Genomic DNA, 13835 nt, shown 5'->3' with positions numbered 1-13835 from the left:
GTTAAATATAATACGAAGCAAATTTTAATGAAAGAAATATCTACAGAGGCTTTTTGGAATTACTCGCTTACGAAATACTTGCCGCATCTTTAACGCTCATTTTATTTCAACACTCGCCCTTGATGAAGATACCGTAGATATCTGGTAGTGGACGACTCGTTCACTTCCTGTTGACGTTGTGACGCATACCACATGAAAAAGACCAATGCCGTCCAATTTCCAATATCATATAATGACTCGCACACCCAAGAAATCATTGACTGCGTTAGAAATCGTAGATATCCAAATATCCACACCAAATGTATTTACAAGAAGCAAAAACCTTACCATCAACAAAGCACAGAGAGCCACTTGACAAACCGCCAGCTCTTAAAGCAATTAACGTTAAATTATCTCCTTTGAATTAACAGAACTATATATAGGTCGTTAAGAAAGTGGACCACCCACAGGGTCTACCCTTTAACCCTCTAATCTCGGCTGACTGCGCTAAAACAAGATTTAACCTTTAAAAAATACCAGATTAGGCCTTCATAAATTCATTAATAAAAAAAGACTTTATTACCTATTATGCTTACGATGCCTGTCTTAATTTCAGTGAATCTAAGCAGCTATCGGTGGTTCTGTGGTAGAGCGCTCGACTGCCAAGTCGAATGGTCTGGGTTCGAAACCTGAGTGGCGCATTTGTTTTTAATCAATAGAGAAACGCTAAATTAGAATTTCTTCGATGCAATAATTTCAATTTCAATTCTATTTCAATTAAACCAAAATTTCGTACTCTATTAAATACGCTTCCGATAAAGCTGAAGGTCTAATTTTCAATAAGGCGTAACAAGTGTCGGTGGTTCTGTGGTAGAACGTCCGCCTGTCAATCAGGAGGTCTCGGGTTCAAATCCCGCCCGATGCGATCGCAAATTGATACTAAGACGAATACCGTGTACCACTGGTGGAAACCCTGCCATTGGACGTTGAGAGGTAGCATTACACTCAGCACTCGGTCCGTCCCAAAGTCATTAAGAAGAAGTTGGAGAGAAAACGCCCATATAAACACAACAGACTCAACATGCACATCCATCAGAACACAAACACAACAAATTCAACACTCACAACCTACGCATAAACATTACAAAAACGTAATACACCAAACCGTCACGACGGTGAGCGAAAAAACACCATCCAAACCAAACCGCAAATGCATCCGTTAACGCTCACCGTCACACGGTGGTTTTGCCAACCCTTTGAGAAACTGCGTACGCAGTGATTACACTTTGCACCGAAAATGCGAACGCGTTCGCAGTCCTGACAGACAGACAGACCCACCCACAGACCCACCCACAGACCCACAGACAGACACGGTCGTTGTATAACCCCTCCTAGGGGACTTTGTTCCCTCGGAGAGGTAAAAATTGAAATAGGCTTACGTTGAAATCTTAGTGCGAGGAACATTTAAATAAGCTTACGTTTAAAACTTGCAAGAGACATTTAAATCAGCTTACGTTTAAAACTTGTAAGAAACATTTAAATCAGCCTACGTTTAGAACTTAGGACGAGGAACATTTAAATAAGCTTACGTGTAAAACTTGCAAGAGACATTTAAATCAGCTTACATTTAAAACTTAGGACGATAAAAATTGAAATAAACTTCTGAAATATATGGGCGTCAGTACTAAAGTACCAGGGTATTTGTGTGTGGGGCAGGATAGTAGATATATTAATTAATGAGAGACCAGTAAAATGCGTCGAAAAATCACAATTTCTAAATTAGCCACTAAAATTTACCGTAGTATTAAAATATCTTGGCCGAAAACATTGAAATATGCTTACTTTCTACACAGGACGAAAACCTTTAAATAGGCTTACTTGCTATACATGGACGAAAACTCTGCAATAAGCTTACATTTAAAAAATCTTACATTAAATAGTTAAGGAAGTTCTCTTACAATAAAAATAAATCAGCTTAAAATAAAACACAAATTTGGCACACCACAATACGAAGCGTAGGTTGTTAAGTATGACTTCATATCTTGAAACTCGAACAATTAATCACACAAAAATAAACTACATTTAAATATTTTCCCAATTATTAATTTTTGGACGTTTATAATAAATATAAATTCTGATTTCGAATCCATTAAAGGGTGAAAAAATATTGAAATTCGAAATTCGCGCCCTTTCGAAGTGCGCCACGGAAATGAAAAGAGCGGAATCGAGAGGGACGAGAGCGTCGCACTTTTAGAAGGGCGACTTGACGAAAGAGGGGAAAATACGCTCTTCGCGTAGAGCCCACAATAGCAAGTGCAAGAGGGGAGCGAAATCACCGCCCTTTTTTCTGACGCTCTTCCTCCAGAGCGAGAGCGCCGAGAGAGAGAGCGCCGAAAGAGGGGGAAATACGCTCTTTAAGAGGGAGCGCTTCACGTGTGAGCGAGAGCGAAAGAGCGACCGATTTTTCGCTCTTTCGGTTTTCGCACTGTGCGTCGCCCATCTCTGTAACCACAAGGTAACTGGACGGATCTCATAGATGGGTAACATCTTGATTTGATGTAAAGAAACTGCCCATTAATTTATTTATTTAGAATGAAAAATTAGTCACGAATTAAAGCAGGAATAAATTAATCGATATCACTATCAACTCACCACACAAAAATTGTAGAGCTTCCTCAAATTTTAACAAAATACTAAATAGTTTAATGTGCTACTGCTTTCCAACTTCTGTAGAAATAGAAGGCCGAGCGGCCTTGACTAAAAAGCACAAGCGCACACCGCTTCTTCCTTCAATATGCTTCGCTAAAAAGCACAAAACGCACACCGCGCACACCATTCACAACTTTTTGATTTCTCTCTCTTTCGATTTCCTTCCCCTTTTCGACTTATTCGCACAACAAGTCAGCAACATCACCGCTCTTTGCACGCCCCCGCTTCCATCGAAGCTCTGTCTCTGTCGTTTGGACGGCAATTCGGACAAAGTTGTGCCCCGCAAAACTAGCGGTGTGCGCCGTCAAGCACAACTTTGCGTAAGTACCGTGAAGCTGTTAAATTTGATGGAGGCGCCTAGGCTTATCGCTCTAGATTGAAGGATAATCAAAGTACTTATATTTTTAAAATTCTTTTAAATTTTCCAAAACAATTAAAGTGTATTTTTGTGTCTTATCAGTTGAACAAAATTGAAAAAAAAACCCTTAATTTAATCTTGGATTAACTAGTTAATCCAAGATTTAATGATGTGTTAAAACATTAAAGTTTAAAGGTTACATTTAATTAAAAATAAAACCTATTTTTTCGTGAAGCTTACAGTATAATATATCTTAAGAACAATTCATTTATTATTTTGTGACCGTAATTAATTTTTAATTCGCATTAGAAAGTTGACATTTAAGCAGACGACGCGATTCACTTCAAAACGGGAAAACGCTAGCGGTCGATTTAAAAAAGTTGTGCCCCGCAAAACTAGCGGTGTGCGCCGTCAAGTAAACGGCACAACTTTACGTCGACTAGGCCTATACGTTAGATTTCTTTCATGACTAAAAAGCACAAAGCGCACACCGCACACCGTTCACAACTTTTTTAGATCGACGTTCTCGCTTCGACGGCAATTTAAAAAAGTTGTGCCCCGCAAAACTAGCGGTGTGCGCCGTGACAGGAAAAAGCACAACTTTGCGTAAGTACCGTGAAGCTTTTAAATTTGACGGAGGCGCCTAGGCTTATCGCTCTAGATGGTAGGATTTTCAAAGTTCTTAATATATTTTTAAAATTATTTTAAATTTTCCAAAACTATTAAAGTGTATTTTTGTGTCTTATCAGTTGAACAAAATTGAAAAAAAAAACCCTAGTTAATCCAAGATTTAATGATGTATTAAAACATTAAAGTTTAAAGGTTACATTTAATTAAAAATAAAACCTATTTTTTCGTGAAGCTTACAGTATAATATATCTTAAGAACAATTCATTTATTATTTTGTGACCGTAATTAATTTTTAATTCGCATTACAAAGTTGACATTTAAGCAGACGACGCGATTCACTTCAAAACGGGAAAACGCTAGCGGTCGATTTAAAAAAGTTGTGCCCCGCAAAACTAGCGGTGTGCGCCGTCAAGTAAACGGCACAACTTTACGTCGACTAGGCCTATAAGGTAAAATTCTTTCATGACTAAAAAGCACAAAACGCACACCGCACACCGCACACCGTTCACAACTTTTGTAGATCGACGTACTCCCATCGACGGCAATTTAAAAAAGTTGTGCCCCGCAAAACTAGCGGTGAGCGCCGGTATTCCAATTCAAAGCCGTTAAGAAAGTTTTAAAGACAGAAATTTAATGGATATCCCAAAGATTAAAATTCCGTAAATGAAAGCAACTATTTGTGTCTTATCGGTCGAAGGAAATAGTAAAGACGGTAACTTAATGATGTCCTAAAACAATAAAGTTTCGCTAATTGTAAGCAAGTACTTGTGTCTTAACAATGTTTTTTTTTAATCAATGTAGGAATTTAGATTGTTAATAGCGCACGTCGTGGCAGAAAATGTTAATCTTAATTTTTTTTCAATAGAAAACACAATCGACTTCACGTTTTTCAATGGAAAACATTGTGGACCTTATGGTTTTCAATAGGAAACGTGATGGCATTGCAGAGGGTTATCAATATATACCAAAAAAAACCTTTAAATTGTAGAGTTATTTAAATAATTATTTTAAAATTATAGTTATTTAAATAATTATTTTAAAATTATAGTTATTTAAATAATTATTTTAAAATTATAGTTATTTAAATAATTATTTTAAAATTATAGTTATTTAAATAATTATTTTAAAATTATAGTTATTTAAATAATTATTTTAAAATTATAGTTATTTAAATAATTATTTTAAAATTATAGTTATTTAAATAATTATTTTAAAATTATAGAGTTATTTAAATAATTATTTTAAAATTATAGAGTTATTTAAATTATTTTTTGTCAAAACAAAATCATTATTTCTAAAAATTTAATAATTAACTATTAATACAAACCATTTCCAAATGCACGAAAATTATATAACAACTATTATATTACTGTACAATAAAATTAATGAAAAATGATGTGATAAACTTTAAATCATTGTTTTAAAAATTTACAAAGGGTTTTTAAATTTTACATATGGTAAAATTTACATTTCTTAAAGTTGATTGTGTGATTTAAATTCCAATATGTAATAGTATTTTTACACCTAATTTTAAAACTGCTTCATATTGAAAAAGATTATTATTAAGTTAGTGTGCTGATTGGAAGTAGAAATAGATGTTCAATATGAAATTAACTCGCTGAAATATCTTTTTAAATATCACAATTTTTGCATTTATAATTGATATTCTAGTGAACATGTTTTGAATGCAGTCATGAAGTAAAACATCACACCACTTCAATCATTGTTTTGTACTGTTTAAAAGATAAATGTTAAATATTTTCAGAGTATTATAGCTACCACTTAAAACGTTGTATAATCAGTAATGGTATTAAGCTTTTTGCATATGACTTTGGTAGCTGTCACGCCTTATATGATTTGAAAAAAATGTGGTGGATAGCTTTATTCAGCTCTTCATTACGGAATATAATACACTGTATTTAATGTTTCGCAATGTTATGCATAACTAGTTTTAGATATAAAATACATACAGCCGTTAAGGCCAAATATTTATTTTCCAAACTAAAATCTCTTTCTACAAGTTCACGAGCTTATGCCTGCTTTTTGCGAGTTATTTCTAAAATCTCGTGCCCAATTTAAATCGTTTAAAGATACAACACAGAAACATTTCACCGTACTATTACTTTGGTTGATATTTTTGAGTAAAAATTTGAATATTAACAAATGTTAAGTTTAAACTGCTAAGAATTAAAGTCTTATATGTCAGTTCCATTAAATTCAATAATTGATTTTGAGTTATTTTAAAGCTACTGTCCAACCACGCACAACACAAAATATGTTACTGATATTTTGAGTCTTTGCTGTGTAATGAAAAATACTGTATAATATTAATGACAATATCGCATTAGAAATCCATAAATATTTGTGAAACATGGATGTAATTATTTAATACTGGTAGATGTTGTTGACTCAAGAAATTTCTATAGTTCCATTATTTATAACAATCAGTCTTATGGTGATTTTAATGCAATTATTATTTGCATCCTGTTAATAGATTTCAGTAATTTAGCTTCTTTTGATTGAAAGAATAATTTGAATCGGCTTCAGATAAAGTTTTCGGTTGGCTTTCTTTTTTCATCCTTTGTAGAAATTTAAGTGAGGTCTTTTTGCTTAATTCAGCACTTGAAACAGTCAACTAACCAGAATACAAGTTCCCTTCAAAAACTTCCCTTAAAATAAAATAAAAAGTTAATTCAACTAATTGTTGGAAAGTTTGAGACTAGAAAGTGAAGAATTACCTTATCAACTTTGAATCATTTCTGAGGTCCAGCGACTTTACAAAATGAAAGAGTGATAGGAAAATGCAGCTTGCAAAGAAATTGAAGATGTATTCACATAATTTTGATCTTTCCAACTTGGGTCCTAATCAGTCCAATTGCCGGTCTTGTTAAGATCACGACTAAACTTAATACATAGGTGGCTTTATAAATATTCACAATTAAAATTTGCGTGATTAACAAAATATGATACATGTTGAATTAATTACAAAATAATAAGAACAATAACTGCTAAAATCATGAAAATATCTAGCCCTGTTAATATTCATCATTAAAAAAGCACACAATTAAAAAATAAGAAGCACACTAACAAAGTAATACAACTTGAAATGTGCATTTCTGGTTATTACCTAATGATTTATGGTGTAAAATAATTTTTTTTACAGTTTGGGAGATTTTCACCATACTATTTTGCGTAAGTTTTTAATTTATTTACTCTACTATGAGGTTTAATAAATTTCTAATTGTTAAAATGCACATTTTCTAATAACCTAACCTAAATATCACAAGAGATAATGTGCACTAAATTAAATCTAGATTTAAACTGACTGGGGAAAAAAATAATAACTTAACAGGGTAAAGATATGACAAAACACTTTAAAAAAAACTAACGAAAAAACAGAGAAAGGAACTCAGTAAATTTAATTGTTTTAAGAGTAATTGATTTATCCCACGGTCCCACCAGCTTGTTATGACTTTTCCATAAATATGAATTTTTCAAATATTATAAAACACTTACTTTGCTGGTTTATTGAAAATTTTTGCCGTTAGTGTTTCTTTTCGTGATGACAAATGTTTTTAGTCCACCAAATTCTGTATATAGAAATCAAATGTATTGGTATTTTAATCATACTTTTATATAGTGGTACATTAATTAGTCATACTTTTACTCATTTCTTTTTACCTCTGGCACCAAAGAGTTAACGTTAGAATCCATCCATTTACTTGTTTGACTTTCAATTGGACTTTAATCGATTGTGAAATTTTTCATTTCTGAAAGTTCAATAATTCGTTTATTAACTTCTGCGAAATATTCTGTTGTTTCAATAAAATTATAATAATGTATGATAGGATAAACAACATCTTCAACTAATTCAGATACATGGCTCAAAATATACACCAACCATTTTCTACCGATTAAAGAACTGTCTGGAATAATTTATTTATTTATTTGCAATAAAAAAACCACGAAGTTAGGATAGCTTATATGTAGCGGTAAGTACATTTAGACAATATAGTAGGTATAAACTAAATAGTATTACAAAAAAATAACAATAGGTATATTACAGGGAACTATGTTCATATGTTAAAAGATGTTCACTATTACTAAAAGACTCAGATTTCTGAACAGAGGAGCTAGTAGCGTTTCTCCCCTTTCCTCTTCCCACTGGGGTATGACCAACGCCTCTCCTAGAACCTCGGCCAGTGCCAGATTGGGGTTGAGACGTGACACTAGGTTTTGTGGAGCCAGACACTGAGCTCCTGCGACTTACACAAGTTTTCTCTGTAGATTCCTCGGAAGACGAAGGAATATTTAAAGATCATTGTTTTTGTTGTAAAGGTTGAGGATGAGTATCAATTGATAGATTTTTAATTGAAACTGCTTTGTTTAGAGTGACGGTTTTGGCTCCAGAGGTCACCCCTACTGAATGTTTGGCACCACTTCCACTAGGGGGTTTCTAAAAATGATAGCCACATCGCAATTCGCAGAGTGAAAAAAGTTTCAAAAGAATATTCCAATAGGAATGGGTTACTGAATCGAAGCCCCCGCTTAATAGTAGAATTAAATTTAACAGCTACCTCTAGGAATTCTAAAATATTACTACTACGGTACTATTGCTATTGGTAAATTATTCCATATTAGTTTGAATGACTATTAAAGAGTTTCATCTCAACGAGTTTGCTCTTTGGCTGGCTGGAGGTACCCAGTTAGATCCACTATTTTGCCAGCTATGTTACTGATACTGAGTAGGTGTAGTTGGAGGTTTTATTGAAGATGGCGAAGCTATACCACTTTAAGTTCTCGAAGCTGCATTTCCTATACGACTTACGGGAGCGCTGCCTCTGGGCAATCTAAGACTGAATCTTCTTCCATCATAATGACTCAAATTAGGTCCCAGATTTGAATTCCTTGGTTGATTTATAGGAAAATTTCTGAAATTGTACAATTATTGTCAATGGTTTTCTTGTCATAAAGAGAAAGTCTTAAGTTACTTTGGAGGTAGTCGTGACAGATCTCTCATTCCCGAGCTGGAAGTATTAGGGCCTGTTGCAAAAGTCTGCTTTGCTAGAATCGCACATGTTAAATTCAATGGGCTAGCACTTTGGCTAGGGCTTTTGCAACAGGCCCTAACTTAGCGAAGGACTACCAGCAGCCGTGATTTGCGAACCACTTGAAGCAGCCAAAGCATCATCAGACTCAATAAAAATGTAATCACCATTGTTGTTTCCAGGGTATGGATTCGATCTGAGCTCCTCGAACCACCACGACCTAGAATGTATAACGAATTGTTTAGTGTAAAAAATGATATTTAAACAATTGTGTTAATTTCTTCTTACCTCATACTTCGAATTCCTGGCATAATCAACAATTAACTTGAAGAATAATGAACTTTAACATTGATAAAAACATGAGGTCCATCGTGTTTTTCATTAATAACCATGAAGTCCATTAAGTTTAAATTTCTATTGAAAACAATGAATTTTAACATTTTCTGTCATTGAAAGCCACGACGTGCGCTATTAACAATCTAAATTCCTACATTGATTAAAAAAAAAACATTGTTAAGACACAAGTACTTGCTTACCATTAGCGAAACTTTAATGTTTTAGGACATCATTAAGTTACCGTCTTTACTATTTCCTTCGACCGATAAGACACAAATAGTTGCTTTCATTTACGGAACTTTAATCTTTGGGATATCCATTAAATTTCTGTCTTTAAAACTTTCTTAACGGCTTTGAATTGGAATACCGGCGCTCACCGCTAGTTTTGCGGGGCACAACTTTTTTAAATTGCCGTCGATGGGAGTACGTCGATCTAAAAAAGTTGTGAACGGTGTGCGTTTTGTGCTTCTTAGTCAAGGAAGAATTTTACCTTGTAGGCCTAGTCGACGTAAAGTTGTGCCGTTTACTTGACGGCGCACACCGCTAGTTTTGCGGGGCACAACTTTTTTAAATTGACGGCTAGCGTTTTCCCGTTTTGAAGTGAATCGCGTCGTCTGCTTAAATGTCAACTTTGTAATGCGAATTAAAAATTAATTACGGTCACAAAATAATAAATGAATTGTTCTTAAGATATATTATACTGTAAGCTTCACGAAAAAATAGGTTTTATTTTTAATTAAATGTAACCTTTAAACTTTAATGTTTTAATACATCATTAAATCTTGGATTAACTAGTTAATCCAAGATTAAATTAAGGTTTTTTTTTTCAATTTTGTTCAACTGATAAGACACAAAAATACACTTTAATAGTTTTGGAAAATTTAAAATAATTTTAAAAATATATTAAGAACTTTGAAAATCCTACCATCTAGAGCGATAAGCCTAGGCGCCTCCGTCAAATTTAAAAGCTTCACGGTACTTACGCAAAGTTGTGCTTTTTCCTGTCACGGCGCACACCGCTAGTTTTGCGGGGCACAACTTTTTTAAATTGCCGTCGAAGCGAGAACGTCGATCTAAAAAAGTTGTGAACGGTGTGCGGTGTGCGTTTTGTGCTTTTTAGTCATGAAAGAAATCTAACGTATAGGCCTAGTCGACGTAAAGTTGTGCCGTTTACTTGACGGCGCACACCGCTAGTTTTGCGGGGCACAACTTTTTTAAATCGACCGCTAGCGTTTTCCCGTTTTGAAGTGAATCGCGTCGTCTGCTTAAATGCCAACTTCCTAATGCGAATTAAAAATTAATTACGGTCACAAAATAATAAATGAATTGTTCTTAAGATATATTATACTGTAAGCTTCACGAAAAAATAGGTTTTATTTAAGACACAAAAATACACTTTAATAGTTTTGGAAAATTTAAAAGAATTTTAAAAATATAAGTACTTTGATTATCCTTCAATCTAGAGCGATAAGCCTAGGCGCCTCCATCAAATTTAACAGCTTCACGGTACTTACGCAAAGTTGTGCCGTTTACTTGACGGCGCACACCGCTAGTTTTGCGGGGCACAACTTTGTCCGAATTGCCGTCCAAACGACAGAGACAGAGCTTCGATGGAAGCGGGGGCGTGCAAAGAGCGGTGATGTTGCTGACTTGTTGTGCGAATAAGTCGAAAAGGGGAAGGAAATCGAAAGAGAGAGAAATCAAAAAGTTGTGAATGGTGTGCGCGGTGTGCGTTTTGTGCTTTTTAGCGAAGCATATTGAAGGAAGAAGCGGTGTGCGCTTGTGAACGGTGTGCGCTTGTGCTTTTTAGTCAAGGCCGGCCGAGCAACATCCACGTTTGCGTCAAGGCCTAGATTTTCATCATGATCTAAGTCCGGCAAACCGTACCTGTTACCACTTACATGTAATATTTTCTCGTGTTCGCTCTTTTTTTCTTAAATTCAGTAATATAATCACTTTTTTCATTTAAATTTAATTCCTAAATTTGTTATAACACTTTCAACGTTTTATTATAAGTTTCACTGAACATTCGTTATCCATGGTTACCATACGGAGAGATGGCGTCGTCTGCTTCTAAGAAACATTGGGCCGTAAGCGCATGCGCGTAATTAAAAATAAAAAGGTGTTAGTCTGGCCATGGCCAACTTCGCGCGCTCACTACGCTCGCACCAGGCGGTCTACCCAAAGAATTTCAAATCCATGTATTGGCGCGAAATAAAAGTTTGGTTTTTAGTGTCTTCGACGGCCGTCGGGAGCGCTACTTCCGGACCTTAAAGTCGGCTAATTTTACGATATAAATAACATGGTTTTCTATGGCGCGAAACTTGACCATAATGGGTCCATAGTACTGGAAATTATTTAAATATCAGAAAATTGTATTTATTTTATACTTAGGTTATAACTTAAAAGTTCAATTTCCATATATAACCCCTCAAATACTTCATTACTTAGGTAATTTTTAAATAGTTTGTATGAATAGTTAAGCCTTGTTGGATTTTAGATTTGTTGTCTTTTAAAACAATTTTCGCGGCGGGAAATTCGAACACTTGATAATTACTTAATGCTGAATGATATTAGATTTATGTAAAAAGATATTTATTTCATTTTTCAATTATTATTTTAAGTTGTTACATATCAATAATTTTTGTATAAATTACCCAAAAATGCCTTCGAGTTGCGTTCCCTATGACCCATCTGTAAAAGGCAAAACACCTGGAGTTTCTTTCCACGAGTTTCCTTCTGATGGGGCGTTGAGAGGCATGTGGCTAGAAAATATCTCTTGGGATAATTTTCAAATAAATGACAGATCAGAATTGAGCGTTGTATGTAGTTTACATTTTTGTGAAACAGATTACCGTAAAGGTCTTAAATTACGAACGCTGGAAAAAACGGCAATACCTACGGTATTCCCACAGTTGTAGCCAATTAAATTAAATTTATATTAAATTCTTATTTTCTGGTGTTAAATTCATAATTAAATATCTCGAGATCTAGAAATATTACTTTGGGATTTTGACATTTTTAGGTAAATCACGGGCAGGGAATTCGAAAATGACCATTATTTTTAAAATAAAAGTTCTGTTAAAGCCAAAGGTCAAAGGTCAAAATGTTTGACCTTTAATATTGACCATTAAAATTTGACAAATATTTTTTTGGTTTAATGATGTAAAAAGAACGTTTCATTAGCTTGAAAATGGCGTAGGGAATTTGAAAATCGGTTGAAAACTCGTCATTTTATATCTTACTCAACGTTAAGGGTCAAGGTCATTTTGAAAGATTTCGACCTGCCGTATCTCCGAAACCGCTGATCCGATTTCAAAATTAATCGAGAATTCATTTATTATGGTATTGGAAACCCCCTATAAAATTTTTAACCAAATCGGTTGAGGTAGGGTTGACATGCTGTGACCATTTGTCATGGAATTACTCCAACGTTTGATACGATCTCGCATAAATTACAAGGAGCAAAGATTTTTTCAATTTTGGACGCAAAGGATGGTTTTCACCAAGTCAAATTAGCAAAAGAAAGTCAACACTTAACCACGTTTGGTACTCCTTTTGGCAGGTATTTTTATAAACGATTGCCTTTCGGAATTTCTTTGACTCCCGAGGAGTTTCAACGTCAAATTTTGGAGGTGTTGGAAGGCCTTCCCGGGGTTGCAGATGATATAGTAGTCATTGGTCGAGGCGCGACACCCGAAGAATATCACGCAGATCACGATGCGAACTTGAAGAAACTGCTATGGAAGGCAGAAGACGCACATTTGGTTCTGAATGAACATAGAATGCGGTTGGCAATATCAGAACAGGGGGTAAAAAACGTACGCGAAATGCGTTGTCTCATGCGATTCCCTAGTGGGAGAGGTGGGGGTGGAAGTTTAGTCTGAAAAGTTTCAGCGGGTTCGTCTGCTTCGATATATCAAGGAAGATCTAGATCTTCCTCTATATATCAAGGAAGATCTAGATCTTCCTTGGATATATGGACCTCGTGTCCTCGTTCGGGCCTCGGGCTAAAAAGGGATCACGCTTATTGTCAAAATAAACTACCCAAATCTAAAAAGCCGAATGGTTAGTACTACAATTTTAATTATCATCGATGTAGTCATAAATTGTTTGTTTTAAATATAATCTCAGGGGTAAACTTTAAAAAATGCTTCAAAATTATTATCTTGGCCAATGAAGAGATTGAATCTCCTGATTTACCTTTTGTATAAATAAGTTTTAAATGCATATTTTCAAATGTTTTTCTATATTTTTAAACAGCTTTGCTTAGAAAAAAATTAAGGCTTGAGGTCGGCGGAACGAATAAATTAACCGCCAAAATTTCGATTAACCATAAAACGTTGCCGGGAGTAGTGGCTCACTCATGGACTAATTAATGTATACACAGGGACGGTCCGCATAGGAAATTTAGCGGCTAGCGACTGCTAAATGTGCCCTCGAGCGGCGATTGTACGAACTAACGACAAACTGAGTCAAGGGGGATGGAAACGGGAGGAAAGGTTTAAGGGTACAAAAAAAAGCAGTCGCCTTGCCGGCGATGTTGTAAGCTCCACGTGCGTTTGGTAAATGAATTCATTTATATTAACAATTAAATTGATTGATATTAATTTTTCGGCCCATACATTCGAGACGTTATTCTCAATTTGTCCAGACAAAAAGAAAATTAAAAAAGTGGATTCAAGTGATTCCGATAATGGTAAATCAAAGATTTTTTTGGAAAAGGCTTAGAAAAAGATGAACAGGAAAGGTATAAAGAAATCTTTCGTGTGTTC

General features: G+C 34.7%; 1 long non-coding RNA gene across 5 annotated transcripts; it reads right to left on the bottom strand.

The window, feature by feature from the left end:
• Window positions 1–5527: 5527 nt before the first annotated feature.
• On the bottom strand, window positions 5528–9181 carry LOC149921885 (uncharacterized). Of its 5 annotated transcripts, XR_016477221.1 has the most exons (7): window positions 9013–9181; window positions 8668–8944; window positions 8505–8607; window positions 7338–7446; window positions 7193–7266; window positions 6415–6580; window positions 5528–6345 (listed from the first exon to the last, which is right to left on the bottom strand). It is a non-coding gene; the product is annotated as an uncharacterized LOC149921885 (long non-coding RNA). The 5 variants fall into 5 exon arrangements; XR_016477220.1 differs by having other exon boundaries at window positions 5528–6580; XR_016477223.1 differs by having other exon boundaries at window positions 5528–6575.
• Window positions 9182–13835: the final 4654 nt, after the last annotated feature.

This window comes from Leiobunum rupestre, chromosome 11 (assembly GCF_980474605.1).
Source record: "Leiobunum rupestre chromosome 11, qqLeiRupe1.1.hap1, whole genome shotgun sequence".
NCBI lineage: Eukaryota > Metazoa > Arthropoda > Arachnida > Opiliones > Sclerosomatidae > Leiobunum > Leiobunum rupestre.
The sequence above is the reverse complement of the archived record's forward strand: the minus strand, read 5'-3'. Positions and strand labels throughout refer to the sequence as shown.